General features: G+C 38.2%; 1 protein-coding gene across 1 annotated transcript in view; it reads left to right on the forward strand.

The window, feature by feature from the left end:
• The window catches only part of TMTC2 (transmembrane O-mannosyltransferase targeting cadherins 2), a 235,404-nt gene that overhangs the window by 3,746 nt on the left and 204,261 nt on the right, over positions 1 to 27,397 (forward strand). The window lies entirely within an intron of this gene.

A 27,397-nucleotide genomic window follows, 5' to 3' on the forward strand; every position in this document is an offset into this window, starting at 1 on the left:
CATTGTCAAAATCAGTGTTCTGGAAAATGTGTACAGATTTGTCTCTGTCTGTGTAGGGCTCTTCCATGAAATTTGGTAGCACAGACCAGATTTCTCTAGCTTACACTGCATTTTATGTAGCAGGCCTGAATGGGGCAGCCTTGCTGGTAGTAGAAAATATTCATTAGCCCTGTTTCAAAGTCGCTGAGCAATATTCCAGACTGTGTTGACTGTTAAATGTTTTCACCCTGTAGTGTCAGACTTGCATCATTTTAAAACAGGCTGAGCCCATACACATTTGACAGGACCTCTGTTGGGTCTGCCACATGAGATTTAATCTAGCAAGTGACCCAAATACGTGCACTAGAAGAACAAGTGTAAGTGCACTGGGGAAAATTACTTGCCATCTGTCTCCCTGTTGTGTGTGTATATATTTGATTATTAGTTTACATTTGTGATTTTTATGGCCCTTTTTTGTCATCTTCTCAATTTTTCAGCTCCACGTACACCTTTCCAGTAGCTTTTAGTAGCTCCGTTTTGCAGGTAGCTGCAATCTTCTGAATTCCAGGAGTGAGGTTGGTGATGGGGAGACAGGGACTGGTGTGCTTTCTCTATAGTGTTTTCCCTTTGTCCCCTCTGTTCCATTTTCTGCATGCTAATTTTGAAACCACCATAAAGATAATTTTTATTTGAAACAGGAGTTTTAACATATTCATAAAGGAGTAAAGGTAACTTGGAGAAGATGCTTGAGTAACTTAGGCTGTGTAGTAAAGGTTTGTAGTTGAGTTTGTGTTGTAGCTGAACATTAACCAAGTGAACTGGTAACTGATTGCCTAATTGGATGAACCTGGCACAATCATAGTCTATTAATACCAGTTCTTTTTTAAATGCTGAACATAATCTAAATACGTATTCAGCTTTTGATTTAAAAATGGTTTCTGCATAAAAAATTATGTTGAATAAAACACTTTGATCCAAATGTGAAATCTTAGTTTCATCAAAATATTGGTGGGTGGTTTGTTTTGGTTTTTGGGGTTTTTTTTTCCATTTGAGATGCTGTAGTGTAGAGATTTTAGAAAGCAAAAAAGAAATTATGTCCCCACTGGCTTTATTTTAAGATTCTTGTTGCATATGTAACACTAACATAAAGCATGTCACCTCTGGTAGCTGGTTCAGAGAATAAATTAATGCCTGTTAGCAGACAGAGAGTCTCCCCGAGTCGCTGATGTGATGTGCCTCATCTGCAGGAAGTTCTTCCAGCACACAATGGAGTTACAAATTCAAATGATCAACTTTCTCCAACATCTCCCATATGTATTCCAGCTGCACTTCTGAATCCTTTAAGTTTGCCAGAGCGAAAGTCGTTGAAAGGCTCAGAAGTATCTCATCTCAATTTGTTAACCATCTGATAGCTGCAAGAGTGATGAATTAGAGCTCCTTTGCTTCCCTCATCTGGAAGTTTGCCCTTCCCTTGTTTGCTGCTATGTTTGTTTCTTTCTTTTATTCTTTTTTGCTGTGAAGTTGACTGAATCAGACTTTGCTGTTTGTTTATTTAGTTTCTTTCTTCAGCTGAAATATTTGATGCTGAAACTGATGCAAGACTGCTGGCAACCTGTGGTGAGAGTTACTCCAAAAAAAAAGCTGGGGAAATGAACTAAATCTGAAGGTGGAGATGCTTATTGTTAATTATGTAGCGGTGAATCTGTTCTTTGGGTCAGTATTTTATGTTAGATTTTTAAAACATTTTATTTCTGGATATTTTATGGCCTTTACTTAGGTTTTGGGATAACTGTCTGTTTTGTTGGAAAAGAAGCCTTTTGAAAATACCCGTTTCCTTCTCTGTTCTTTTAACCCTAATTTTTGTCTGAAATGGTTGTTTGAAAGGTGGAAGCATTTTATTTGGAGACCTGAACCTTATGCTAAAAGTTTTAAAATAAATTTTGAAATTTCTCTTGATTGTGGAACCTATTGTTTTCCTTAGGGCTTGGCAACCTTTGACTCCTTCTGCTTTTCCACTTGGGGCAACTGATCATATAAACTCTCCTTATGATCCTTTTGAGTAGGAGCTTGTTCTGTGGACAGGTTGTTTAAGTCAGGATGGCAGTAGGATTTCATTTCACATCTGCTAGATCAGGTGCTTATCCTATCTCAGGATGGCCATCCAGACTTAAGATGTGTTATATTTTGTGCAGGCAGTCCCTCTAAGAGTGTGTAATTTTTGCAATTTCTTTTCCAGTTTCACCCTCTGCAGAGCTCCATAGTGAACCATTTTTCCCCAAAGGCTAGCCTGTCAGTGAATGAAATTCGAACAGTCAGAGGAAAGTGTTTTTTTGGAATGCCATCCATAATATTACTTAACATGTCAACACTACTGCTCAGTTTGTTACTTCAGGACAGTTGAAATATTTTGTGAACCTGTGAATGGCTTATGGCAGTCATCTCCAAAGGCAGCAACATGCACTTGGCTCTGTCTTCAGAGGATGCTTCAGGCTAGCACAGGGTTGCTGCTGTTTTTGTGTGACAGCTGATTGTGAAACAAAGGAACAAGCTGGATCTCTGGGGCAGCAGCCAAGGATCAAGTAATCTCTCAATTGCTGTTTTACTTCAAGGAAAAATAAAATTCGCAAATCAAAGTGTTTGAAACCAATAAAATTTTGTGACCCAGCCTCTGTAAATGGGGAAGGTTCCTCGATGATGGTTCACTGACCATTCCTGGTGTGATTAAGCTTCAAGAGGGAGAAAAAGTGGCTTCCTTGAATACTAATTCTTATATTCCCTAGGATACTGTGAACTACTCTGTTAGCCTTCATTGTCCTAGTGGCTTCATGAGGAAATTTTTCAAGAATAGTGGCATGTTTCAGTTGGAGGTAAATAGTATTCATTTACTGTCATCATGTCCCTTATTTCCTTTACCTCTTCATCTTTTTAATTGCATTTTGTTTTACTGGAAATATTGTGCTTTCAGCATAAGATTTTTTTCTTTTATATCTTAATTATTTGGTTTTTTTTTTTTTTTATCCAGTGGTTTATTCAAGTGGCCCATATTAAGCTTCAAAAACTGCTAAGAATCAGTGTAAGCTGTAAGAATACTGTAGGTATATGTTCTATCATTATATTAAAAACCAGAATTCTGTTGTATGCTAAAATTTGATACCCTCCCTTTGGTGGCATCTTTCTTCCAACGGAGCTAGACAGGTTATATTAAGGAGCCACAAAGGCTCCTTACTATATTAACAAGGGTCACTCTTGACTGCCTCAGGTCATTTCCTTCTCTCCAGGATTTAAGCACATTGGCCTCAGCGGCATTCCCTGTCCCAGCTGGCCCAGCAAGCCAGAGACTGACAGATGATTGAACAGGGATTTTCTATATGATGGTATAAACCATTGTTTCTAGATGACTGGACGGGTCTGTGGAATCTTTTATTATTCACCAACTTGTCAGTAGACCCCAGAAGCCCTGCCTGACCTCTGGCCTGGGTTTCAAGGGAGGACATGTTTTTTTGAATTTAGCGTTCCCTCTCCAGGATGGGTGTTTCTGAATTTAGTGCTACTCTAGGCTATTTTGCTAATGGGAGGATAGTATGATTTTTAGCTCGTACACACTTTAGTTGGCTAGTCCAATTCTTGTTCCGGGGAACAGTGCAGTAATTGGTAGCAGAACTATTGCTGTGAAGTCCCTGCCAGTGCCTGGATGCTATTTTCATGCAGCTTGGTAATTTGCATACTTAAATTCTAGAAAAGGACTTGAACTCTTGAAACAGGGTCACTGTTCAGTGACCAAAATTGTCATGGAAACAAACCCACTCAACAGCAGCCAATGCCCTTCCTAGATCTCTGTCCAGTCTTCTCACCTCTTTTTACATATAGCAGTTAATAACTGGAAGCTGGGCCCAGGAACCAGACTCCAGTGTGCCACTTCCACATCATTGCTGTAGAATGACCTGCACCCAGTGTTTAGGTGGGAAACCAGTCTCTGAACACTCTCAAATACCTAACTAAAAGATACACTGCAAGTGTTTATCTGCAGCTCCAGCTTAGAGATAGCACTTCATTTCTGTACATAGTGTTTCCAATTGCTTGGCTACCTGCTCTAAGTGTAACTTGAGTTAATTGCTTGTCTAAGATTTTTCTCTCCCCCTGATACAAGAGAATGTAGCTCAAAGTTGTATAGCTCTCTGTGAATTAGGTACTTTTATTTAGGAGGTGGTGCTTGGCTAAGTGTGTGGGCTTCCAGTGTCATGATGCATCAGGAGTGCCTTTGCAGCATCCAGCCTCCAATTTCTATGCAGGAATATTTCTTGGTTGATGTTTTTTAAAATAGCTTTTATGTTTTCTCTGCAACTACTGAAGCTGGTGATGGCTCTTTACTCTGGTACTAAAAAGCCAGCATGGAGTTCTAGTATAGGAAGAGTATTTATTAGTGCTTTATTCAACTAAAAATAGTTTCCTAAAGTTGATGTTTGGAGCAGTTTTAAGGTGACACAATTACTTAGTGGGGGAAGAGGAAAAATGCCTGAGTGACTGGTTATTGTCCATGATATAGATCTTTAAGAATTAAGGAAAATAAAAACCTGTAGATAGGGGTCAGCCAAGTCCTTTATTATGGAATATCACAGTTAAAACCAACCCCCGAAATCCAGCCAACAGCACAAAACTGTATGCATTTATCAAAGAGCCCCTTGATATGTCTTCGTCCAGATTCCAATGGGAGATGAAAGACTTCAGGAGGAAACCAGCTTGTGTGGAGAAAAGATTGCTGTGTGCTGAAGTTACCTCTAGAAGGTAGGCAGAGGAGGTCTGTTCCATTGTCATTTAAATTATAAATATTCAGTGTGTGGCTGGTTTTGGAACCATGTATGTTGTGGTAATTCCTGTACCTGCATTTTACCCCAGGGTGTTTCCCAAAGGTGTTTGGTAGCATGCTTAGGGCTCAGCCTGCCCTAAGGTAATGAGTAAGGTTATGAGTTGTTGAGTTGAAGTTCTTTACTACATTAATACCTATACAAGTGACAGGGTTTTAGTCAACACTTTTCATTGAAACATGTAAACTGGATTATAAAGTGATAACCAACATCTTGGAGGCAAACTGGGGAGAACTGGAATTCTTAATCCAGGATAATTTGATTTTTTTTTTGTAAATGACTGATTTGTTTTACTGTCACATGGAATCTTGAAGTGGGAATTAATTTCAAAAATCTGCCACTTCTGTGACTTTAACTTTGGTTTCTCCAAGTCTTTTGTATATGTATATAGTTTTATATTGTTTTCAGAGTGTGTTTTCAGTGGTGGACCTTTGAAAAGACAATGGGGAGCTCTTGCTGCCCAATGTGCAAAGCAGTATATTAAATAATACACTTAAAAGTCTTCCTTTTGAAGCACACAATGCCTGTGCCTTTATAGGCTGTTTAGTAGTTTCTCCTCTGCAGACTGATCCTGTTGGTATTTTTAGTCTTTGTGATATTGTAGCACTTTGGAAACATTGGAATCTTCTTGGTTTCATTTCACAGCCTGTCAGCTTTTCTGGGTCAGAATCAGTTATGCTTGGCTGGCTCCTTTGTTTGAAGGGACTTGTAGTGGGCTACTTTGAGAAGAGGATTAGATAGAGTCGGAAATTCAGATGAGATGCCTGCAGTCACTTCTGGCCATTAGAGTAACTTTCCTAAGTTTGCTATCTCCAAATAATACTGTGTATTTCCCTTGCTGAAGTAGGAGGAGCCTATATTGTGCAAGTGTGACTCTGTGGGTGGAACTTGCAGCTGTTGTTCTGTAGGTTATGAACCTTCTGCTCTATACTCTTTTTTTCATGCTTCATATGCTTTTTAAAAATATATTATTTTATTTTATTTTTTCTTTTATTTTTATCTTATATTTTTTCAAGTAAAGAAAAATTGAAGGAACACTGACTTTTCTTATCCTCTCTTTCAACAGCTATGTGACTGTGAAGGTGCTGTCATACCTGCTCTTGTATTTGATACTGTAGTAGTAGCAAGGGTGTTGATTGTTTTAATATTTTAATAAGAAGATGAAGAAATTACACTCACATATGAGGCAGGATCTTAACAAGTTTGTGTTTTACATTAGGACTCTAGATATCACTAACATTATAAGAGTATTTATATCCTGGATTAAGGCTCTCTGTATTGGCCCATATCACTGTTTTGGTGCCAGTATTTAGTTGGTGAATCATCCTGGGCAAGTGTCTGAAATAATTTCTGGTTTGGAAGTTTGGTTTGTGAGTCTCTAGCAAGGTTGCTCCCATTCTGCTATCCTTTCTCTGGCTTTCCAGGCCTCCTTCTAGCTTGCATGCCAAAAAGGAAACACTGTACAGTTCATAGGAATTTACTTCTTAATACGGTATGCTTCTATCTCTGTATTTTCTTACTCCAATTTCTTGAATTATAATAAGAATTTCCTTGTAACAAATTCCATGATTTTCAGTGTATGTGTTTCATTTTCTTCAAACAGTTTCAATTGTACTTGAGGAAACTTTTAAAGGTCATTTTGTCTGGGGGGGTTGTTTTGTTTTTGGTTTTTTATTTTTTTTAAGAAAGAAAAGTGTTGCTCTGGCAAAATTAACATTAGTTGCAGAAGAAAGGTTTCCTTTTTTTAACCAATTATTTGTAATTAAACTTCTTTTGTCTTACATTTTTATAATTAAAGGAGAAGAAAACTTAGGCTTTTTAAATCACTTTGATCTGAATTAACGTTCCAGTGCCAAAAAAATAATTTAAATGCTCCATGGCTGTATAAATAAAGCCTGCTGAAAGAAAAAGTACTAAGCATAATGAAAAAATTTAATCAAATGGCATTTTTGTGTCTAGCAGCTCTTATTTTGTAGCACAGTTCTTTGTAGCTTCTTTGTAACACCAGTGTACTTGAATAAATTTCCTATTTTTGTGAATAGATGTAGTTATATGTTCTAGTCCATTTCACAGTACATTATTCATCTCTTGCATGTAAATCACTTGGCTTGTTAAAAATGTTAGTATTTCTCTTTAATAAACATCATGCTTCTGGAGTGTTCTCAAAATACACTTTTATCCAGAAGATGAAAGACTTAATGATGGGGAAAGACCACAAAGAAAATGGTTCTTCACGTTGTTGCGCTCATGGTAAAAAGCCAAGGCCAAGCTGGATCACCTGGAGTTCTGTCTTTGCTGCTGTTTGCTGCCAGGCGTGTTCCTGCTCTGCCTGGCTGTTGAAAGCAGCTCCTGCTAATGGAGCTGGCTGTGGTGGTGTGACTTATGGAGTATGGCTGGCAGGTGAAGCCTCAGATGGGCGCCTGCTGCCCTGAACGAGCCTGGGGCTGTGTGTCAGGTTGGGCCCTCAGTGATGCTGCAAGTCACTGTGTCCCTTACTGCTTGGCTTCTTCCCTCCCCGTTCCTGCTCATGATGATGGCAAACCTGCGGCAGCAGAAGCCATGTCTTTGATGGTCTATTGTGCTGGATGGTTCCAGGTAGCTCAAGCCTTCATAAGGGTGTCTGGCTATTTTGAAATGATGGCTTGGGCTTTAAGAAAGGAAGTTGTTGTATTTACTTTCCCTTTCCCCAAGAACTGTGAGGTGTCTAGATGCTGCTTAACCAGAGCAGTTTTGGTTTCTCTGGAGTGTGCTTTGCTGTAGCGCTGTACTCGCTTTAATTAAAAGACAAGAGGAGTTGTGGAGACTCTCCTTTTCTGGAGGTAATTAAAACCCACATGGACACAATCATGTGCAGCCTGCTCCAGGTGAACCTCTGTTATTGGAATGGAGTGGGATGGATCTTGGACTAGAGGACCTCCAGAGGTCCCTTCCAAAAGTTGCAATTCTGTGAAAGTCTTACTAAATCAGTTTGTTTAATGTTGAATGGGTAGGTTTGTATGGGTTCTGAGTGAAACCGGGGACTACCCTGTTGGAGCTGAGTAACTGGAGTTTCATACTTGACTGATAAGGGTTAAAGCAAAAGGAAGGCTTGGATGTCCAAAGAGCAGGGAAGCTAGTTGGTCTTCTGGAATTTAGAGCCTGCTTGTAGCACATGACAAAAGAAAATAGGATATCAATGAAAAAGGTGATGTTTACATGTTAACATCAGTAAACTTGTAAGAATTTTCAGGAAACTCTCTTCCTCTAGGGGACAGTCAGCTCTTTCTTCCATTTTTTTTCTTAAATGTTCTGTTTTCAATCAATATGAGCAATCCTATCCAACAACAATTGAAGGCCACCTCATATAGCGTCTGGGCAAGTGTGTGGTGAGATGCGGTAAGAATCCCACAAACAGGAAAGATCTTGAGGAATAATGACTTTCACCAATTTCTGTGCTATATACCCAGTCTGCTAGCTTGCCATGCTAATGATTATTAATAGTTGGTATTTTACTCTTGAAAAATGATGAAAATACTGACTGTATAGGAATACTTATAGCATTTTGTCCATATATTACTAAGATAAGCGTTAACAATATTGTAATTCTGAGCTGTTAGCTTGATGTGTATGGAAATAAACTAGTTTTGCAGGAAAAAGTTTGCTTCTCTTTGTAGCTCTGGATCTTGTTGCTGATTGACAGTTGTGTTGGAGAAGGCTTCTCAAAGCAGGAAGTTTGGATAGTACAGATCTGCAGGTACCATGGTGATAAGTACCATATGTGTCTTGAAAGGCTCAGATGCAGTAGCTTGGAGCAAGGTACTACCCTGTTAGGCACAGTTTCCAGAAACACATGATTTGTGTGGTATTTCAGTATATCAATTTGGCTCTGTGTTTGGCTTGTTCTGGACATCTTGCAGACTGAAATTCGTAGATTTTGTTGAGGTTGTTTGTGTTGTAGTTTACTATAGGCAGGGGGTTTCAGTTTGTGTTCATGCTATGCTTGCTAATTGCTAATGATGTGAAAAAGCACAGGAGTTTATTTTACAGCAAAAAGATTTAAACCTCGATTTCTTACTACTGAATCTTAATGTGAGGGTACTCTTTTCTGAATAAGTAAAATTACTCTAAAGCATAAAAATAAAGAACTAAGACACAGATAAATGTAAGTATGGGAAAGAGTACAGGATTCCAGAATAAAAAGTTATTTTATTAACGCCTATGCCTCAGTCTATCTGTAAGTATTTCTGTAAGGAAAAATTGAAGTGATGAGAGTGAGAATTTTTAGTGATGAGTGTAATTGAAATAATTTATCAATTTTTTTCCTGCTTGTCTAGTGGAACTGAAACAATTCTGCTTCAAAATATATATTGCACTGGATCTTACTGTGGTCAAGGATTTAAGGACAGCTCTTCTTTGTGTGGCATAGTGGGAATGATGGCTCAAGGTTTTTGCTTGAGCAAGGGCACTGAGAGCACTTTATTTTGTGTACTTCTTTCAAGTTAAAAATCGTGGGGAAACATCTGCGTGTAGAGTATGGAAATGTACAGTGTTGTACTTTATATACTTCTGTATGCTGTATTAGTGGAGAGTGTTTGTTTTCCATCCTCATTTTTCTTGGACAGAAATCCTATATTAAGTCTGTGAAGTAGCAGAGACTGATCCTGTTGAGGAGCACATATTGTGATAATTCTAAGAATGAATCTGAAATTGTACCAGTTAGTGCTTTGGCAAGACTAAGTGAGCATACTTGTAGAATAAGTGCTCAAGGAAGACTTGTTGTGTTGTATTTTGTATTGTAAAATGAAAAAGAACCCTTTCCATAACAGGGTGGTTGCATTTAATATGCATACTTAATTGTACATCGAACTATATATATGTACACACACAATAAAACACAAAATTTTTCATCCCATCTGTACTTGCATGCTATCTTACGTCTGCACCAGCAGGCCCTGCAATCAGTGATTTTTCCAAAAGAATGATTAAATTATTATCCAGTTATGCCCTTGGGAGTTTCTGAGCTTATAAATATAGTAAGCAGTATGGTAATCAGAAAACGGCAAGTTGTTTGTTTTGTGTTTAGAGAGTTCTTACTTCTTTAGTCATTGTTCTGAATTGCATCAGGAACTGCTAAATTTTTACTTTTCACAGTGAAGGAGCTCTTCTGACTTTTCAAAGTCTGAAATGAGCTACTTGGGTCAGCTAACACTATCCATGTTTTAAAAAAATCTAAATGAGGAAGCAAATGCAGAGATTATGTTTCAGGTGTTGCTTCAGAAAATGACTTAACTTTGAGATAATTGAATTCAATTTAGATTGGTTGAATATTGCTGCTGTTCTAATTAAAGAAAGATTACACCTTATTAGTCTGTTATTCATGTAGCTGCCAAAATGTATTCTTTTTTGAAGTACAAATGAACAAGTGAACTCTTCTGCTAAGCAATGTCAGTGTTTGTGCATAGGGAATTATGCATTAACTATTTCCTGCAGATAGGATAGGATAACTTGCTTAGTAATATTCAAAAAGAAGGATGAATATAACTTAATACTCTGGTTTAGTGAAGATGTGTTTATTTTGTCCTTAGTAAAAATCAAAAATAAAGCAAATAATTTTGTAAGTCTGACATTCTAGTAAGAGATGAAATGGGAGAGTGTGCCTTGTCTTTGCTGTTGAAACTTCAGTTTTATGAACACTTGGCCATGTGTTCAGCTTTTCAAATGTAAATAGTCCCATTAGTTGAAATCTGTGTCTAAATGGAATCAATGGTAAAACCTGTGGCAATTTAAGTAAGGCTAGAATTTCATGAATGAGTTCAGTGAGACAACTTGCATACATAAAGTTAAACACATGGCTGAGTGTTTGCAGGATAGAGGGCCTGCAAGGATATGAAAATAAGACCCTTGCGACACAGTTTGAAGTCTGACCTGTCTTGCTGCTGAATGATGAAGAGCCACAGTGAGGAAGTAGGGAACCGTTTTGTGCATAAATAAATACAGTATATAAAATATCATAAATAAATACAATTCATAAAATACTTTTTTGGTCCTAAATAATGAAGCAGTGAAAATATTTATGGGATATGCTTGTAATATGTTTTTATTTTATATTTTTTGGCACAAATACATGTGAGTATTGTTACTATGTTTCATTATTCAGAAAAACATAGTAGCAGGAGACTTCCTTTTGGAAGAAGGAAGGTAAAATATAAATTACAGGGCAGCCCCCCCCCCCCCCCCCTTGTCTTTTCAGTCACAGGAGTCATGCAACATTTGATAATTGTGTCAACTGTTCTAATGATCATGTATATTAACTACTTAATTTTACATCACACTTGGTAAAGAAACGCTGTGGGTATTACCATAATTGTGATCATTCTCACCATCTGAGGCTCTCCCCTCCAGATGTTTCACCAATTTGTAAATTTGATTTGGAGCTGCATGTGCAGCAAAACAACTGCTATATACACTACCAGATCCATCTCTTTGTGTGGAACATTTTTGCAGAGCCTCATTTTATGTTTCTTGCTGAGAAATATTATTGAATGTCTGCCCTCCTATAATCCTGTGAGATTTAGGTAAGTGCAGTTTTCCAGGCTTTTGAGGGAGTCCTAATTTACATTTCATAACACATACAAAGCAGTTAGCATGAAGTCTTAGGCAGCTTGACAGTTCTTTGTGCCTATGGAAATGGTTACACAATAGTGCATCTGCAGATAATGTTATCAGGTGCCCTTTGTGCATGTTCACTTGTTTTACCTGGGGCATACTAAAATGCTGCAGCTTAATTCTCATTTAAGGTCTGCCTGCTCTATTGTACATTGAGCTTGCATAAAGAGAGGAATATTGAGGTCTTAAGAAAATAATAGTTACCATTCATTGTTCTGAGTGACCTCATTTTGGCATGCTCAGGCTGCTTTTCTCTATGTGCATGGCATTGAATGCCAGTGATGGGAGGAACATGACCTCCTGGTAAGGTCAGAATCACTTGCTTCTGTCTTTGTGCTCTCTCTCTCCTCATAGGTAGGTGTAGAACCCTGTTTCTTCCCCAAGCTGGAGACTAATAGTGTCTGTGTGTTTGGAGAATGGAGAAGGACTATCCCAGCTGCATTGACCTGCAAGGCAAAAATGTAAAGCAGCAAGGTGGTAGAAGGTTTGGCACTGGTACCAAACTCTTTAGCTGTTGTGTTCACAGAAGATTGCTGGGGCAAATATTCTGTACTTCTTGCTCTGTCTTTGTTGATTTTTTTTTTTTAAGTCTGAAGTGTTTTTGTTTGATAAGATACTGATGCAATTACATTCGCTTCAGTTACTTTATCCAGCTGTGTAGGGAGCAATACCTTAGGGTGCTTTCAGGAGCTCTTGAGAAGAGATTTTCTGCCCCAAGGAGTTTTGGACTGAAAAGTATGAGAAGAGCAATGCATGGAAAAGAGTCGGTGGTCCTGTATCTTAGAGACTGAGTAGTGTGCAAGAGTCAACATTATGGTGTCCAATAGGGGAGGTCTGGCAAAAGGAAAAGGCAAGACAGAAGGCAAGAGAAAAGGTGAAACGAGATACAGACTTTGTTGGCTCGTAGGTGTGTGAGATGCAAAAGATCCAAACCCAGTACACAAGCTATGAGAGGAATTGCTCTCAGAGTATGAATGCTGCTGCCTTTGCTGAGAGACATTATCCCTAGGCTTTGGCAATCTCAGCTGTTTCTGTTGTCGGAAGCCGGGCTGGGTCAAACTGCGTAAGCCTGTTTGCTTGATGGAAACAAACCTAAGATCGATCATGCCATCAGCATGGTCAGCAGGTCTGAAGGGATGACTGTTAGTAGAGTAAGTGAGGGTAAGCAATCAGTGCTGATAATCTGGTCAGAGGGTACAAGGGAAACCAGAGACCAGAGACGTCTCTGGGGATTTCTCTCCTGCCTTTCATGTGTTTTCATCTTGCTCTTCTAACCTGTTCTCTCTGTCTCTCTGGGTGGTTTTCTCCTCTTGTTTTCTACAAGAGAAAGCTATTGATGCATATACAGAAAACAGATGCTGGAAGCAAAGGCAGAGAAATGAGCAATGACTTACTTAATAGATTTAGGACCATTCAAGAATAAAGACACAATATGGCCTAAAAAAATCAATAAATTGTTTGGGAAAGGAAAATGGATAAAACAATGCGACTGAAGACAGAGAGCTGATGCTGTGCAAAAGCTTGATTGCTGCAGAAGCTACAGTTTTGTGACTGCCTTGTTTGGCTGTTCCTTGCACTGATTTCTCGTTTGTGACAGACAGTGATGATGCAGAGCACTGCTGCTTTGAGCTGGCCCTTGCCAAGGCTGCTGTGTGGCTAATGAAGCGTGAGGCTTTAACCTCGTCTTGGCAGTAGTGGTTTGGATGGCAGTCCAAGCTGAGCTATCATCAGAGACAAGGCTATTTTTAAGGCTATGTGTATGAAGAAATAGTCGATATAAAGCTATGGAAAGCTCTCGAAAAGTGGAAAGTGGCCCTGTGCCTTGTGCTTTGTGTACTTCATACTGAAGAAGTTTTCAAATCCCTCTCACCATGAGAACTGAGTGTCAAACGTAGCACTGCATAGCATGTAGCATTCATTTATTACCCCATTATAAGATTAAATATTATGAATTAAACAGGTTTTCTTTTCCCTGTTCGCCTAGGTTATTGTTATAGTAGACACACATCTTTAATTCCAGGTAGATAGGCTTTTATCTCTTTTCTTGGAATTAATCTTCTTTCCTACCATGTCTTAGCTTCAAGGACAAAGGAAAACTTAATTTTTATGCTAAAGAAGAAATTATTTGTAAAGATACATTATATTGCCAGGCTTTCAAGACTTGTGGTCTGAAACTGGAAATATAGCCACAACTTATTCAGAGTCCAGCTCAGTGTGGAGTTTTACTGAAATGTTTGGTGAATGGTCTTGAGCAATGAGTGAAGCTTTATGAGTTTTCTTGTAATTCCCTGTATACCGCCTGGTGTTAAATGCTGGCATGATCTTGCTAGAAATGCATTATATAATTAGACCTATCAATTTACCATGAAAAATGGAACTGCGATAGTATTCCCCATCCCCATTAGCTTGTTTATATATCTCCCTCTCACATCTTAAACCATGAAGAAAATACTGAGATTTTTGTGTTGCTAACCTTTTCTAATATGCCATTTTCTTAGGTAAGAGGAATGCTTTAGAAGTGTTAATGGCTGTGGCCTGTGTTCACCTTTAGGTGATACAGCGTTTCTTATAATGCATCTGTGTTCTGTATGTGGTGAGATTGGCCTTGTACTTAGTGGCAGAACTGGTCTGCATGTGGTGTGGGAGCGGCATGCTTGCACAGGTGAGCTAGTAGCAGCTGCAGAGAAAGTTTTCTTGTACCCTCGAAGTGCTGCTCCCACCAAAGCTCAAGGTAATGCTATGAAAACAATTCAAGTGGTAGGTAGATAATGGCAAAATTTAGAAGGCAATAACAAGACCTATTACGTGTAAAAGTAAAAAAAACCCAAACAATTATAGTGGGCATTCAGGAATGTTAGTACATTTCATAATGATTTTATCACTTGTTTTGGTTAACTGTCTTACATTCATGTTGCAATAATGTTCTATTTTCAAGGTGATTAAATTGGAGTTTTGGGGACTCTATAAATATGCAAAACAACTGCAATCTCTGTCTGACCTAAGAAAGGACTAAAAGCAGGAAATCATCCAGGGTGACATATGGACAGTGTGTACTCTTGAATTCCTCCAAGATCTAAATATACTCAGAGTTTGAGCTAAAAGAGCATTGCTTCTGTGCTTCCATGTTAATCTGAGTTATATTTCTGGCATGTGCTGGAGTTGTTGCTCTATCTTCAGGGCAGATGTAGCCAGAAACCTGAGACAGAGACCAGGACCAGACTTAGTCCATAAATGGCTTATCTGCAGTATGGGTGGTTCAAAAGCATAAACTCTATAATTTCTAATTTATTATCATAAAATGATTTCTGAAGCATTCTGACCCTTCTAGAGTTGCATTCTTGAGAGATTATAGAAATTGAAGCTGTCCTAACCCTAAAACCTTGTTGTTCAGGCCCCTGTTCTAGAACCAAAGCCCTCACCCAAAACCAACATACTTCATATCTACCCTTGCCAATTTTTCATTTTACTTAGTAGGATTGCTTGTATAAACCTAAACATTGTTGACGGTCTTATTTTTTTAAGGACATAAAAAATCTCAGAGATTTTGCTTGTGTTTTATTTCTGATTACTTCATGCTATGGGTATTGATGAGGTAATGAATATCTATATCTAGAGTATTGTTGTGGGGAAAGCAAATTGTGTGCAATGTTTCTCATCAATCATCATTAAAGGATTGACTATTACAATTAAAATTATTTGTGTTTAATAAAGGATTACTGTACTTTTTTTGGTAATGTATTTAAATCACATGCTCATAACTTTCCCTTCATGTTTCAGTAAGCTTTTGGAAAATTCTGTTTTCCTCTTTCAGTGTAACTATGTCTAGGAGAAAAGGGATTCAGTATTTCATGAAGGTAGTTATATTTCTTAATCAAAATGCAGTGGTTAATGTTAATAAATATTTACTTTGGTTTTAAGCTTGGAATCATCAGCAGTGCCACCAGCTAATCTGTGAATTTGCCTGAGGTGGTGATGTGAACCTTCAGAGTGTTATATTTGAAGTTGCACTCATCCGTTGATTAACTGAATAAAATTTGCATCTTCAACGAAGACCAGCCTATAGCTTTCTCTAGATAAATCTGTGCATACTTTTCAGAGGTATTTTGCAAATTTTTTCTCTTTTAATTGTTTTAACATTAGTTTCTTCTGTGTGTTGGAAATTTTTTTTTCTTATCTGTAGGTATAGCTTGTTTTCAATATCAAACAAAACCCAAACATTATCAGAAAAAAAATGTTGGGAATAAAAGCAATTTCATATCATCATAGACCATGAACTGTGAAAGTGATCCAGGCTTAGCTAATCTTCTCAGAAGTCAATATTAATTTTTTTCTGTCTCCTGGTTTTTGTCATGTTGTGTTTGTTTTTTAATACATCTTTTTTTATTATTGTCATTTGCTTTGTCTGTGTTCACTTATGCTTTCCTACCTCACTCTTACATCATACCTACTCTGGGCCAAGGACAAACCTGCATGGAGCTCGTACTTGTCTTGCAGGAAAGCATCTTCAGTGATGGGATGGATTTTTTAAATGTCATTACTCTCTTCTTGAAACCTGATGTTTTTATTGATTCTTATAATTTATAGAATCTGCTGCCCTCACTTTTATAATTATTTGGTCAGAATGAGTGTCAGGGTTGATGCTGGTGAATACAGGTAACAATCTCTTTTGTATTACATGAAATTATTGAACACTATGAGATAATAAAATAGAAAAATAATAGGAAAGAATTGTGTTTATGTCAAATGTGTTCTACTCATCAGTTTTGTTCATGGGCTGCTGTATACTCCCTAGAACACCTTTGCCAGCAGGGCAGATCTGTGAGTGTCTTCCCCTTGTTGGGATCAGGAGCCCCTTTAGATCTGGAGCATCTTCAGTCCTGAGGATGTGCTGGTTTCCAAGAGTGTTTGCTGCACAACTGTCGGCCTCTGAAAGCCTCTGGCTTGTCCTCCCCTGCCTGCTTTGCTTGGATAATCCTGCAGCAGCTGTCGGAGCTCCCCTTTGCTTCCTCTGGCTTCAGCAAAGCTGCAGGGCCACTGGAAACCTGGCCCTGACCCCTGTTGAGCTGGTGGAGATAGGAGCAGCATCAAGGATGAGTGACAGGCAGTCCTCCCCTCATTGCTGGTCCCTCAGTGATACCAGCTGCATGTGCCCTCTCCCCAGTGCCCCTGTGGATGGGGCGTGGAGTAGTGATGTGGTGTCAGCAGTTTCCTGGGATAACATCCCTGCTTGTGACAGCTAGAGGGAAAAAGTGGGTGTTTGTAGATGAGGTTATACTCAAATTTGATTGAGACATGCTGTCTGTTGTTGTGATCCAATGCAGAAAATGTTGTCAGTGGGTATCTGGTGAGGAGCTGGGTGCTAGGCAGCCAGAGATCAAAAATACAGAGCTGCCGAGTTGGTCCTATTGTATTTGGTATTGTTTGTGAGGCTTAGTGGAATGCACATCCCTTATTTTAGATGATGTCTCACTGTCCCTGAAAACATGTCTCTTAAAAGTTTTACTCTTATTATTTTCAGCTTCAGCATGCGTTTGTGGACTAACCATACTCAGGAAGGGTGCTCTGCCATTGATTCAGTTCTTGTCCTGCAAAGCATCCTCATTGAACTGTTTTGGAAATGGTTTAAGGTATAATCTGTAGTGTGAGGAGGCTGACAGTGAGAAGGGTAGGTGATTAAATAATTCCATAAATCCTGTAAACACCTTGAACATATACTGCTCGGATTCACTGCCTCCACATTATGTGCATCAGTTTCTGTTAAAATAATTTGTTTTCCTACAGGTAAAAAGTTAATCTTATAATTTTCAATTAATCTGGTTTTAATTTCTATCAGTGCAATCAACTTTCTCTTTTCATTTTGACATACTGTTCCACTCTTCCAGGCAAATTCAATAGTTTTAGCATTGGAACCTAGTACGTGGGACCTTTTGAAGTGTTGTAGGTATTGCAGACTGCCTTTTCTACAGTTTCCATGTCACTTTGTTTAGTAGCAACTTTTTCAATATCTAGAAATATACAGGGATGATACAAAGATTATGCCTTATTATTTCAATCTTCAAACTCTCTTCTTTGAGGAACTGGACTTTGCAATAACTCTTGTACTTTCAGCCCCTCTGTGCAGTATTAATCCCAGCTGTTGAATGGTAAATGTACAAGATTGAAAGGTATTTTTGCAAAGTCTTGCGATGTCATGAGATTAAACATGTGTCTTCCTTTTTTTTTTTCCCTATGTTCTGGCTTTGATATTGGGTGGCTGGTGTAGGCTTGGCTTTGAACCTTCTGTGAGGTATCAGAAATTCCTGTCTGAAGATGTTTTAAGCTCCAAAGTCAGCTAATCTCGAAGCATTTCTCTTTGTCCTGCTGCTGGCAGTATTGATCTGAAAAGCTGCGGGTGAAAGCAGAGATCCCCACTCACAGTGGGTCTGGAGACCTCAGGAGCCACACTTGCTTCTGGCTCCCAAGGGCTAAAATCCAGGCATGAGCATAGGAGCCTGCTTAGCGGTGCCTGAACTGCTGATGCATCTTGGAAGAATTAGTACCTAATTCTTTTTGCACTACATAGGATGAATACCATTTTATCACCATTTAAAAACCCGGAGTGAAACAGAGCCCTTTGTGGTTGTTTGTTCCTTTGTGTGCCTCGTGGCTTTCTAACTAAAAAAAAAACAAACCCTAATGTGTCTGTTCTTTCTTTCAAAGCAAGAAATATGCATTTATGTATTGGAAAGGGGAGTCTGTCTTTTATCCCTTTATCATCTGAAAAAAGTGGCAGGAAAGAAAGAAATACAAATGCAGTATTTGAATTAATTTTTCCCTGATTTTGAGGAGGGCTTTTCTCACATATTGACTGTAGTTTGTGCTTTGAAAAGTGATGTAACTCCTAGTGTGCTGCACAGTAGCTCGGTGAATGCTGGGTGGGGACTTGAGTCAAATCCTCATTTAGCCATTCTTTACTGAGCCTAGTCAAGCTGTACTTTGCTGTCCAGTGTCTCTGGGTCTTGCAGATTTAGTCTCTTATCCAGGGCAATATTCAGGAATTCCAGTTTGTGGCATTCTTGCTACCAGAAAAATTGCCCAAATTTTGAAACTTCTAAATTCACAGATGTTCCTTTTATTTCAGGAGACAATGTACAATGGGGAAGAGTATTTTTAGCCTCTGTAAGATGCAGTTTCTTAACAGTTTTACTTTCTGGTTCCAGTCTATTTCATAGATTTTGAGGTTAATTTTTTTTTTTTTGGGTCTTTGCTGGTTTTTGTTTTGTATTTTTTGTTCTGATGTGTGTATTGAGTTTGTCCAGGTTTTTCAGTTGTGTTGCATTTCAACTTTCCTTAGATTTTTCTTCTTTACTGTGGAAAAACCAGTTGTTAATTCCCTGATCTTTTTTTTTTTTTTTTTTTTTGACAGTTTTGAAAATGACTCTGGAACAAATGACACTTCACAAAAGTGCTTTTGGTGAGGCAGCTTTACCTGCATTTGTCTTTGCATTGACGTAGCTGGGCACTGTTGGATGTAATGGCAGACTGACTGGCAGGTGCTTTAAGGCTAATTTATACATATATTTTTCCTCTTTTCCAGGTGTTTTATGGTTTCGATATTTACTCAGTTTTTCTTTGTACTGGTTTTAATTTTGGATTACTGAGCAGTATTACTGACAGTGCAAGGCCAGAAGAGATCTGCTTAGTTATTAAAGTACTTCTGTTAATAGTTTATGATATATTTGCAAGAGCAGCCTTTTGCAGAACACTTCCATTTATTTATTTATTGACTACATAGGCTAAGCACGCTGTCAGCTTTAAACCAGCATCAGTCCAATGCACAGATGGAGAACACCAATTTTTGTGCCTCTGCTTCAGGGTAGGATTTTCCCCATCACAGATGTGCGTAAGCAGAACTCAGATACATTTGTTTAGTTCATGCTTTTCATCAAATTCTGCTTCTGTTTAAGGGCTTTTTCTCAACCTCTTTCCTGAACATGTATGGAGAAGAACCAGGAGATGAACTCCTGTTTTCAGAATAATGTACTTTTAATCGAGTGGGGTTGTAAGCTCTTAAATTGTATATGACCTATTTGGCCTTACAAATCCTTTCTAGAAGAGATAGTCAGCAGATGTATTGTAACTAGAGTCTATTGGAAAAGGTTGCAGTCTGGAGAGGAATGTGCACACTGTACTTGAAATTTCTTTCCATTAAAAGTTTCCTTTGTTGCCAGGGAAATAAAGCAATGATTATGTTGCTTTATTTTAATTATGATTATGTTATGGGGCTGACAGTTTTGCTAATGTTTCATATTTTCATAAAAAGTTGTTGAGGATGATATAAAATTCAAGGATTCTTGCTAATTTTTTTGATGGGACTAAAATATATTTTGATACCTCCTCCCTCCCTAAAAAAAAAAAATCTCAAACTCTTTTCTCAAGGTGACAGAGGAATGGACTCCCTATTTAATGGATTTTGGTAATTATAGCAAGTAATTATGTTCTCTCTGCCCCTCTGGTGGTGTAAAAAGCTCCACAGACTCTAAGCTAGGCTCCCTTTACCAAGGATTAAGTGTGTTGGAGTTCTCCCTGCTGCATTTTCTGCTACTGCTTTTTACAGCTCCTTTGGTGCTGTAAAGTCATTGCTGGGGAGGAGCTGCTACCCATGTCCCATTCATAACTGCCTTGTTTCTACTTCATCTCTTCAAAGTTAGAAGTGTTATTGTTATCCCTTTATTTTTTCTTTGGTCCATACATTTAGGAAATAAGATAGAGACTGTGGTTGCTCTCTCTGTTGCAGTCACCTTTGTGTATTTAAGGGCATTTGATGTAAGAGTTTTACTACATGCACTGGGTATCTGTGCTCATGGTAAAGTGATGTTAATTCAGGTACTGATGACTTTTCCTTCTTCTTCAAATTCAGGATGTCAGTGAAAGACTGGAGTGACCAATCTGCAGTTGAGACCATGCTGCTGCATCCTTATCCTCTTCCCTTAGCTGTTTCTGAGAAAGAGACAAGAAACCATATTATTCTTTACTTTTGATGTTGGCAAACATAGTGATGCCTTTTTTTTATTGAATAAGGAGGAAACAACTGGAGGCAATTGGAATTCTACTTTTTTCTGCTATGAATGTTCTTGTGTGTGTGGGTAGATGGCCCACAGTACTGTCTGATACTAATAGGATAGTCCTTGCTGTGTAACCCTGAATTTAAAAACTTGAGCCTGATGTAGTAGTAGCAGTATAAGCAAGATTTATTTTGCCTAAATTAATCTTCTTAAAATATTTAGGTCTGTTTAAAGTTGTTGTGGGGGTAAGAATATTGCTCAGAGGGAACAAAAATGTGCAGCTTGTGCAGACTTAATGAATTTCATTACCAGAGAGACTTCTCCCCTTCTCTGTCTCCATTCACAATGGTTTAGTATTTCAAGTCAGATTTTTTAAAGCATGTACTTCTCCTACATGCATGAGAGGATTCTGTCCTTTGAGTATGGTTGTTTACTAATAACCTTTAGAAATAATCATCTTGGTTTCTTGCTTAGAGGACAAAGATATTGAAGATGACCAAATAGTGTTGCCAAAATATGCAAACTATATCATGTTAGTCTTTGTTTTAAAAATATTTCTTTGCCTGTAATAATGAAAACTATCAATAGAAAGATGATAAGGTAGAGAGACTAGCATTATCATTGACCTACTGTGCAAACAAATATCAGTCTTTTTCAAGTAGGATTACTAGAAAAATATCACAAAATCAGTGGCATCATCTTTTATCCTCCTTCCCTTTCCTTGTTCTTTATGTCTAAAAAAAAAAAATTCCAAGAAATTACCCTGCTATTATATCTGAGCTAAAGTTTTAGCTGCTCTAAGTCAATACAAAGATAGTAAACAGAATTAGGCTGATTCAGAACAAAAAGATATTCCTTATTTCAACTTTCAGATACAGGAAGAAGGCAGAATGGTTTTTAAAAACAGCTACAATTATGACAAAGGAAAGAAATCAAAATATTTTATAGAAACAAGGAGAGTTCACGGAGTTGTCTTTTCCTAGGCTTGCAGGAAGACAGACATGATGCAAATGAAGTGGTTAAATTAGGTTGTGGCATGAGCTTTAGTGGGGATTGCTAGGAAATAATTTGCTGAGTGGAGGAGAGCTTCCTTCCTTAATTGTTTCCACCTGGTAGCAGGCTATTGTCAGACCAGGGACCTCTCTGCCCTTTGGAGCAGCACTCGGAATGAGAAATAACACTGTGTTCTGCAAGTAAGTAGTGTTTGGATAATAGCTAATTCTGCCTGGCTTCATTTTACAAAGCGGTTTGGAAATGTGATAGAACTGAAAATAGCATTCTCTTTTAGGGATACATGCTTCCCCACTCTGATCTCACTTGGGAGACTGTTTTTCTGTCTTTTTGTTTTTATGTTGTTGCTACTGCAAGCACCATGGTATGTTTTCAAAGTCCCATATAAAAATGTGAAGTGTTACATTACCTGTTAAAGCACTGTGACTTCTTTGTTGTGAAAAAATGCACCCAGAAGTTGTTTAGGAATGTAGTGCCTTACTAGAAGACAAATTAAATAGAGAGTCCTTTATTATGCTCTAGATTTAGCTACTAGGAAGGAGAAAAAGCCTTGCCTAACACTAAAAAACAGTGGAAGGAACAGGTATGCATGTGAAGTGATATCACCACTGATATTGAAAAAAATCATAATGACTTCTAATGAAAGCTCTCACTCCGTGGAAGTCAACACATCTAATGCAGCTCAGAAATTCAGTCCAGTTTTAGTATCTGAGGGCTAGAATGTGAAAGTCCCTCCTTTTGTAATCTGTGCCTCTTTAAAGTGTCCTTGATTTCTGCCTTCACAGTCTAGGGGACATAAAAGGGAAATGGAATAAGCTTTCATCAGAAATCAACTGAAATGTGGATTTCCAAGGTGCAGACTGCCTGTGTAGACCTGTTGTAATTTTAATTTTATTTAATTATTCTAAATTTATGGTACTATATCCTAATTAATAGTTTGCTATGTTTGTTGATGGACTTGGGAATCAAAAATTCAAAATGAAATTGCGGGGATTAAAAACATCTCAGCAATGAGACTTGGGACTCTCTGGATAGGCAGCGCAGTCCCGTTGGTTGCTGCCAGCCCACTGCTGGGGTTGCACAGGTGGCTTTGTCAGGATGGAGCACGCTCATTCCACACACGCCTGGCATCCCTGGCAGGGAGCAGCAGACAGCAAACGCCTACAGACTGCTGGGCATGCTTCATCTGTCAGAGCTACCCTGGATTCCAGAAGCTGCTTGGTACTAGCTGTGGAATATTAAGTAGAGTTGAATCTGCCTCAGTATGTTGGAATGAGATTGCATATTTCATTAAAGCCTAATTTGTTTTTCATGGGGAAGTACCAGAGGCTTCGGCAATTATCATACTTCTAAGATGGGGAGAAAGATGCTTGGATTAAATTTAGCAAACAAGGCTGTCAGTGCTCATTTAATAAGTTCTTTGTGAATAATTTTGAACTAAATTTATAGGATTGTAGCAGACCCAGAAAACTTTTTGCTGCAATTATTCAGTGATACTGTAGGTAGTGGATATGCTTCTTACAAAGTTTTTTTTCACCATGTCGGGCCTTTTCAGTCCCTTTCTCAGGCTCCCTGGGGGCATTCTGAGACAACCTGGCACTGACCCAGAGAAGATAGATATGAAGGATAGTGGGTAGGATGGAGGAGGAATGTTGACCTTTTGACAGAAGGATAAGATTCTGGTTTTTCAGATTTGACCCTGCATTTCTTGAGATATACAAGGTTTAGGGAGAAAAACTTTGTGAGTTGCTCACATCCCTCATACTTGAGCCTGAGTTTAAAGTTCTTTATACATCTAGGGTTAACAGCCTAATCTAGGAATTGAATTGAGCCTGTGTAACTTGCATGCTAAATTTTGAAGTGCTTGCCAGATGAGGAAAAAAAAGAGGGGTAGGGAAATTAGAGAGTAAGTAGTGCCAAATAAGCTCTAAAGTTGTCTTGCTTTGCTCTTTATTTCAAGTAGTGGAGTAGGAAGCTGAGTCTTCATTTTCAAAGTTAAGTATTTGTAAATGATAGAGTTCAAGACTGTCAGGAAAAAATGCATTAAATCTGAAACAGCAGCACAGATATTTTGAAGGTGATGGGATAGGGTGTAAAGTGCATGTGGAGCTCTGTGGGACAATGTTATTTTTGTTCCCAGCCTATGGAAGTGGTTAGCAGCTGCTTATTGCCTATAGCAGTTTGTTCCTAATTGACAAGGTTCCCATCTTGAGACCTTTCAGTTGTGTGCTTATATCTTCTCTGTCTTGGTGTTCTCTAAACAGTTTAAGAAGCTTGGCATATCTCTTCCACCACAGCAGCAGAAATTAAATTGCATTAGAACAATCAGACATTGTGAAGTGAGTTGTTAGGGAGTCTCTTTGCCTGAGATACAGCTGTTTCTTGAGCATATGTTATCACAACAGCTACAAGTCTCAGTAATGCTGCATGGGAAAGAAAGAATTGTCACTGAATTACTATTCAAAAGAGAAATGAAATCCAAGTGAACACCCATCTGAAATACAGCATGGCTTGCACTTACTGCCTTTTGGATGTGCTTTGTTTTTATTTATTCTACAGTGTAGATAGATGGCCTGAGGAAAAAAACAATTAAAAATGCACAGGCCATTTTCAAGGATGATGTTACTTGAATTGGCTGTGTTCTGTGCAGATGCAGTTCCACTATGCTGTTGCACATGTGTTTGTGCACATAGCAAATTGACTTCAGAAGTTTAATGTTGTTCTTAGTCCATAGTTGCTTTTGTAATCACTTCATTTGATGCTTGGTATCAAAGATGGGATTAACTTTGTCAGTGTGCTTGTAATGTCAACTGACATGCTCCTAATGGTATTTTTTTTAACAATTCGAAGATAATTTAGTAATTTGTAAAGAAATCATCATTGCTATATAAAAGATATGTTGGCTAAACTAAAAGAAAAAGGAAACATGAATGCTTTGAAAGTATACATCTGAACACTTTCATTTTAAACTGTCATAACACCTTTACCTGCAGTATATTGTTTCCTGAATTTCAATAGCCTTTGGTCTGATCCCTCCATGACCTGAATCCTTCTGGCAGCACAGGGATCTTCTCAAGTGTTGCCATGTCATGTGCATGCATTGTGATACTGTTGCCTCCAGTGATGTTTTTAAAACCATGCCTCCATGTCTAATATTCTTGGTTAGTAATTTAACCAATCTCCTCTATAAATGTTATCTTTTTGCTTTCACTTCGTTGCTGTGCAATTGCATGGCCTACTTAATTTTATGGTTAATGGACAATCTCTCTTTAAAGGATTTGGGAATCCTTCTACCAGTTAGATAACATCTATTTTGCCATTGTGCTTATATAATGGTGCATGATAATGTGGAACTGAGGTTATCCTAAAGCAATTTGATTATTCGTTCAGATAAAAAGTCTTACCATAAGTCATTGTTGACAGTGAAATGGAAAGAGGGTGGTTTTAGTGGCTTAGGTGAATGTACAATTGCTCCAGCATTCTCTGAGTGTGCTAGGAAATGGTTCCCTATAAGAGAATTCTTACAGGTGCCCTATGGCCATATGTTTGTTCTTCGTGGTTTTTTTTTTTTTTATGGAAACAGTTTCTTGGAAAGACAGTGGCCTTATATCTCTTACTAGGCAAAAGCATCATTCTCTCCTTCCGAGCAAAGATATAATGAGGGAATGGGTTTTGTGGTGGGGCCTCTGCTTTGTCTCTGTGGGGATATGCAGTGCAGAAGAAATGGAGATGGGCAAAATTGCTTAAGTGCTTGTGCTCTGTAGTGAAGGAAGTATGTAGGATGAAGAGCGGACTTGAACTTAATGGTGCTCATGTTGTTGCAGAATAAGACAAAAAAAATGACCTTTTTTGCCTTGTAAGCATCTTTCTCTCGAACCTTTAAGTTTCACAGTGGGAAGGGAAGGAAGCTAAATGTGTCTGCTTCATTAAGTAGCAGAGGACGTACTTATGACTTGTGTTCTTGATTTATTGTTGAGTACTGATAATGAATGACAGCATGAAGAATGCTCTTAGAAATACAGTCTGTCTCAAACTTTGTGGCTGAGCTTCAGCTCATCTTTAGCATCTGTGTTACGTGTGTTGGGTGGATGCCCGGGTTGTCAGAAATGTTGGTGACTGCTCCCTGCATCTTCATCAGAGCATCAGGAATCTGAACAAGTGATTAAGAGGCCAGCCTGGCTTTCTGCTTTCTGGCTTCTCCTCCTGCCTTGCCTTTTCCTGGTTTTTTTTTTTTTTTTTTTTTAGTGGGTTTTTTGTTGTTGTTTCTTGTTTATTTTTTGGTTTTATTTTTATCTGAGGGCATCCTTAATTACAGCTGCACTCTGCTGTCAGAAGTGAGCTTGGCTAGCAGGGATGATATCGGCTCAATTCCTACTTGCTGCCTCCTGGAGGTGAGGTGGGACAGAAGAAAATCAATTAAGAGATGAAAAAGCACATTTTAAAATAAATTGCGTTGATGAAACTCCCAAAAGGATGGAACTATTTGCAGGACATGATGAAGGTTTTGACATTTGCATAATTACATTAACATTTGTAAATCAAATGTTTCCTGCATCACAGTGAGAGAGGCTGGTTTTAAATATTCTATGAAATTTTGTTTAATATTTGATAGTGAAAGAATTTTTTTAGAGCGTGTAATTGAGTTGAATTCATGGATAAACAAGTTAAAAGTGATTTCCATCTGTGTTTCTTGTTCCACATAAATCCCCAATTTTCTATGCTCTCTTGGGTACTCTTAGCACTTTAGCAGTAAAACCTTTATTTTACCTGACATTAGAACCAATTTCTCAGTGGAAGAAATTTCTACTATTAAAGCATCATTTTTCTGTCAGTAAGAATATTGCTTAATTGAAAAGCCTGTCTGTAAATACTAATTAGTGCTTCCAGGTGACTTCCAGGTATGCTTCTAATCTTCTTGTAGAGCACTTAAAGACCAAAGACAGAGGGAACATTTTTGGAGGGATTGTGTTCCCAGCATAGTTACCTGAAGATAATTTGTTCTGTATCACTTAGCACTTGTTGTCCTTCATACATGATAGTAGGATTTTCTTCCAGTTTTGTTTTGCAAGATTGTTAAATGATGTGTTAATGGTTTGTGAAATGTTAGCCATGTATCTGTTGAATATTATATTTTTATAGAATTCTGTTATTTTGACAGTGTTGTCACCACCAATACTGTAAGATTAATTTGGAATTGAATCTCTACTATGTCAGTAAGTAGTGCATCCAATTTACACATGAACTATTCCATTTGTGTTCTGAACTCAGGGAAGATGCAACCTTTTCCAAAAGAAGGCTTGATGTCCTAAAAAGTTAATTACCTTTAAAATACCTTACTGAGCTGTATGAGCACCACATAATTATGAGACTTATTTAGAAACAAATTTGTTAACCTCCTTGATACCCGGAGCCTTGCATAGTTCTTGAGCAGAGATTTATATCACAGTCTTCATCAAACTAGGCTTCCGTGGTTTGTTCTGAGCTGCAAGCACAAGAATCAGCTTTTTAAATGGACAGCTTCACATTTGCTTCAAAGGTAGCTTGTGAATGAAGTGGTAAGTTTTAGTTAAGGAAGGTGCATCAAATATTTATGTGCTTAATCTTGGAATTGCTGAATTCTGATGGCTGGGGGTAAGTCCTTGCAGCATTTTGCTTTGGTAGCCAGGCAAAATCCTTGCTGGTTTATAACATTGCCATTGTTCAGTATGCAAGGATTGGAAACTGCCTCACTATGAATTGTTTGGTACGGTCTCTGCCCTCCGCTGGAAATCATGGTTACTAAGTACTATAATGTTCTTGGTAAGGAGAAATAGCATGCTATCAGGAAGTAACTAAAGAAAACTGTACATATAGCAT

The sequence above is a fragment of the Lonchura striata genome, chromosome 5 (assembly GCF_046129695.1).
Source record: "Lonchura striata isolate bLonStr1 chromosome 5, bLonStr1.mat, whole genome shotgun sequence".
NCBI lineage: Eukaryota > Metazoa > Chordata > Aves > Passeriformes > Estrildidae > Lonchura > Lonchura striata.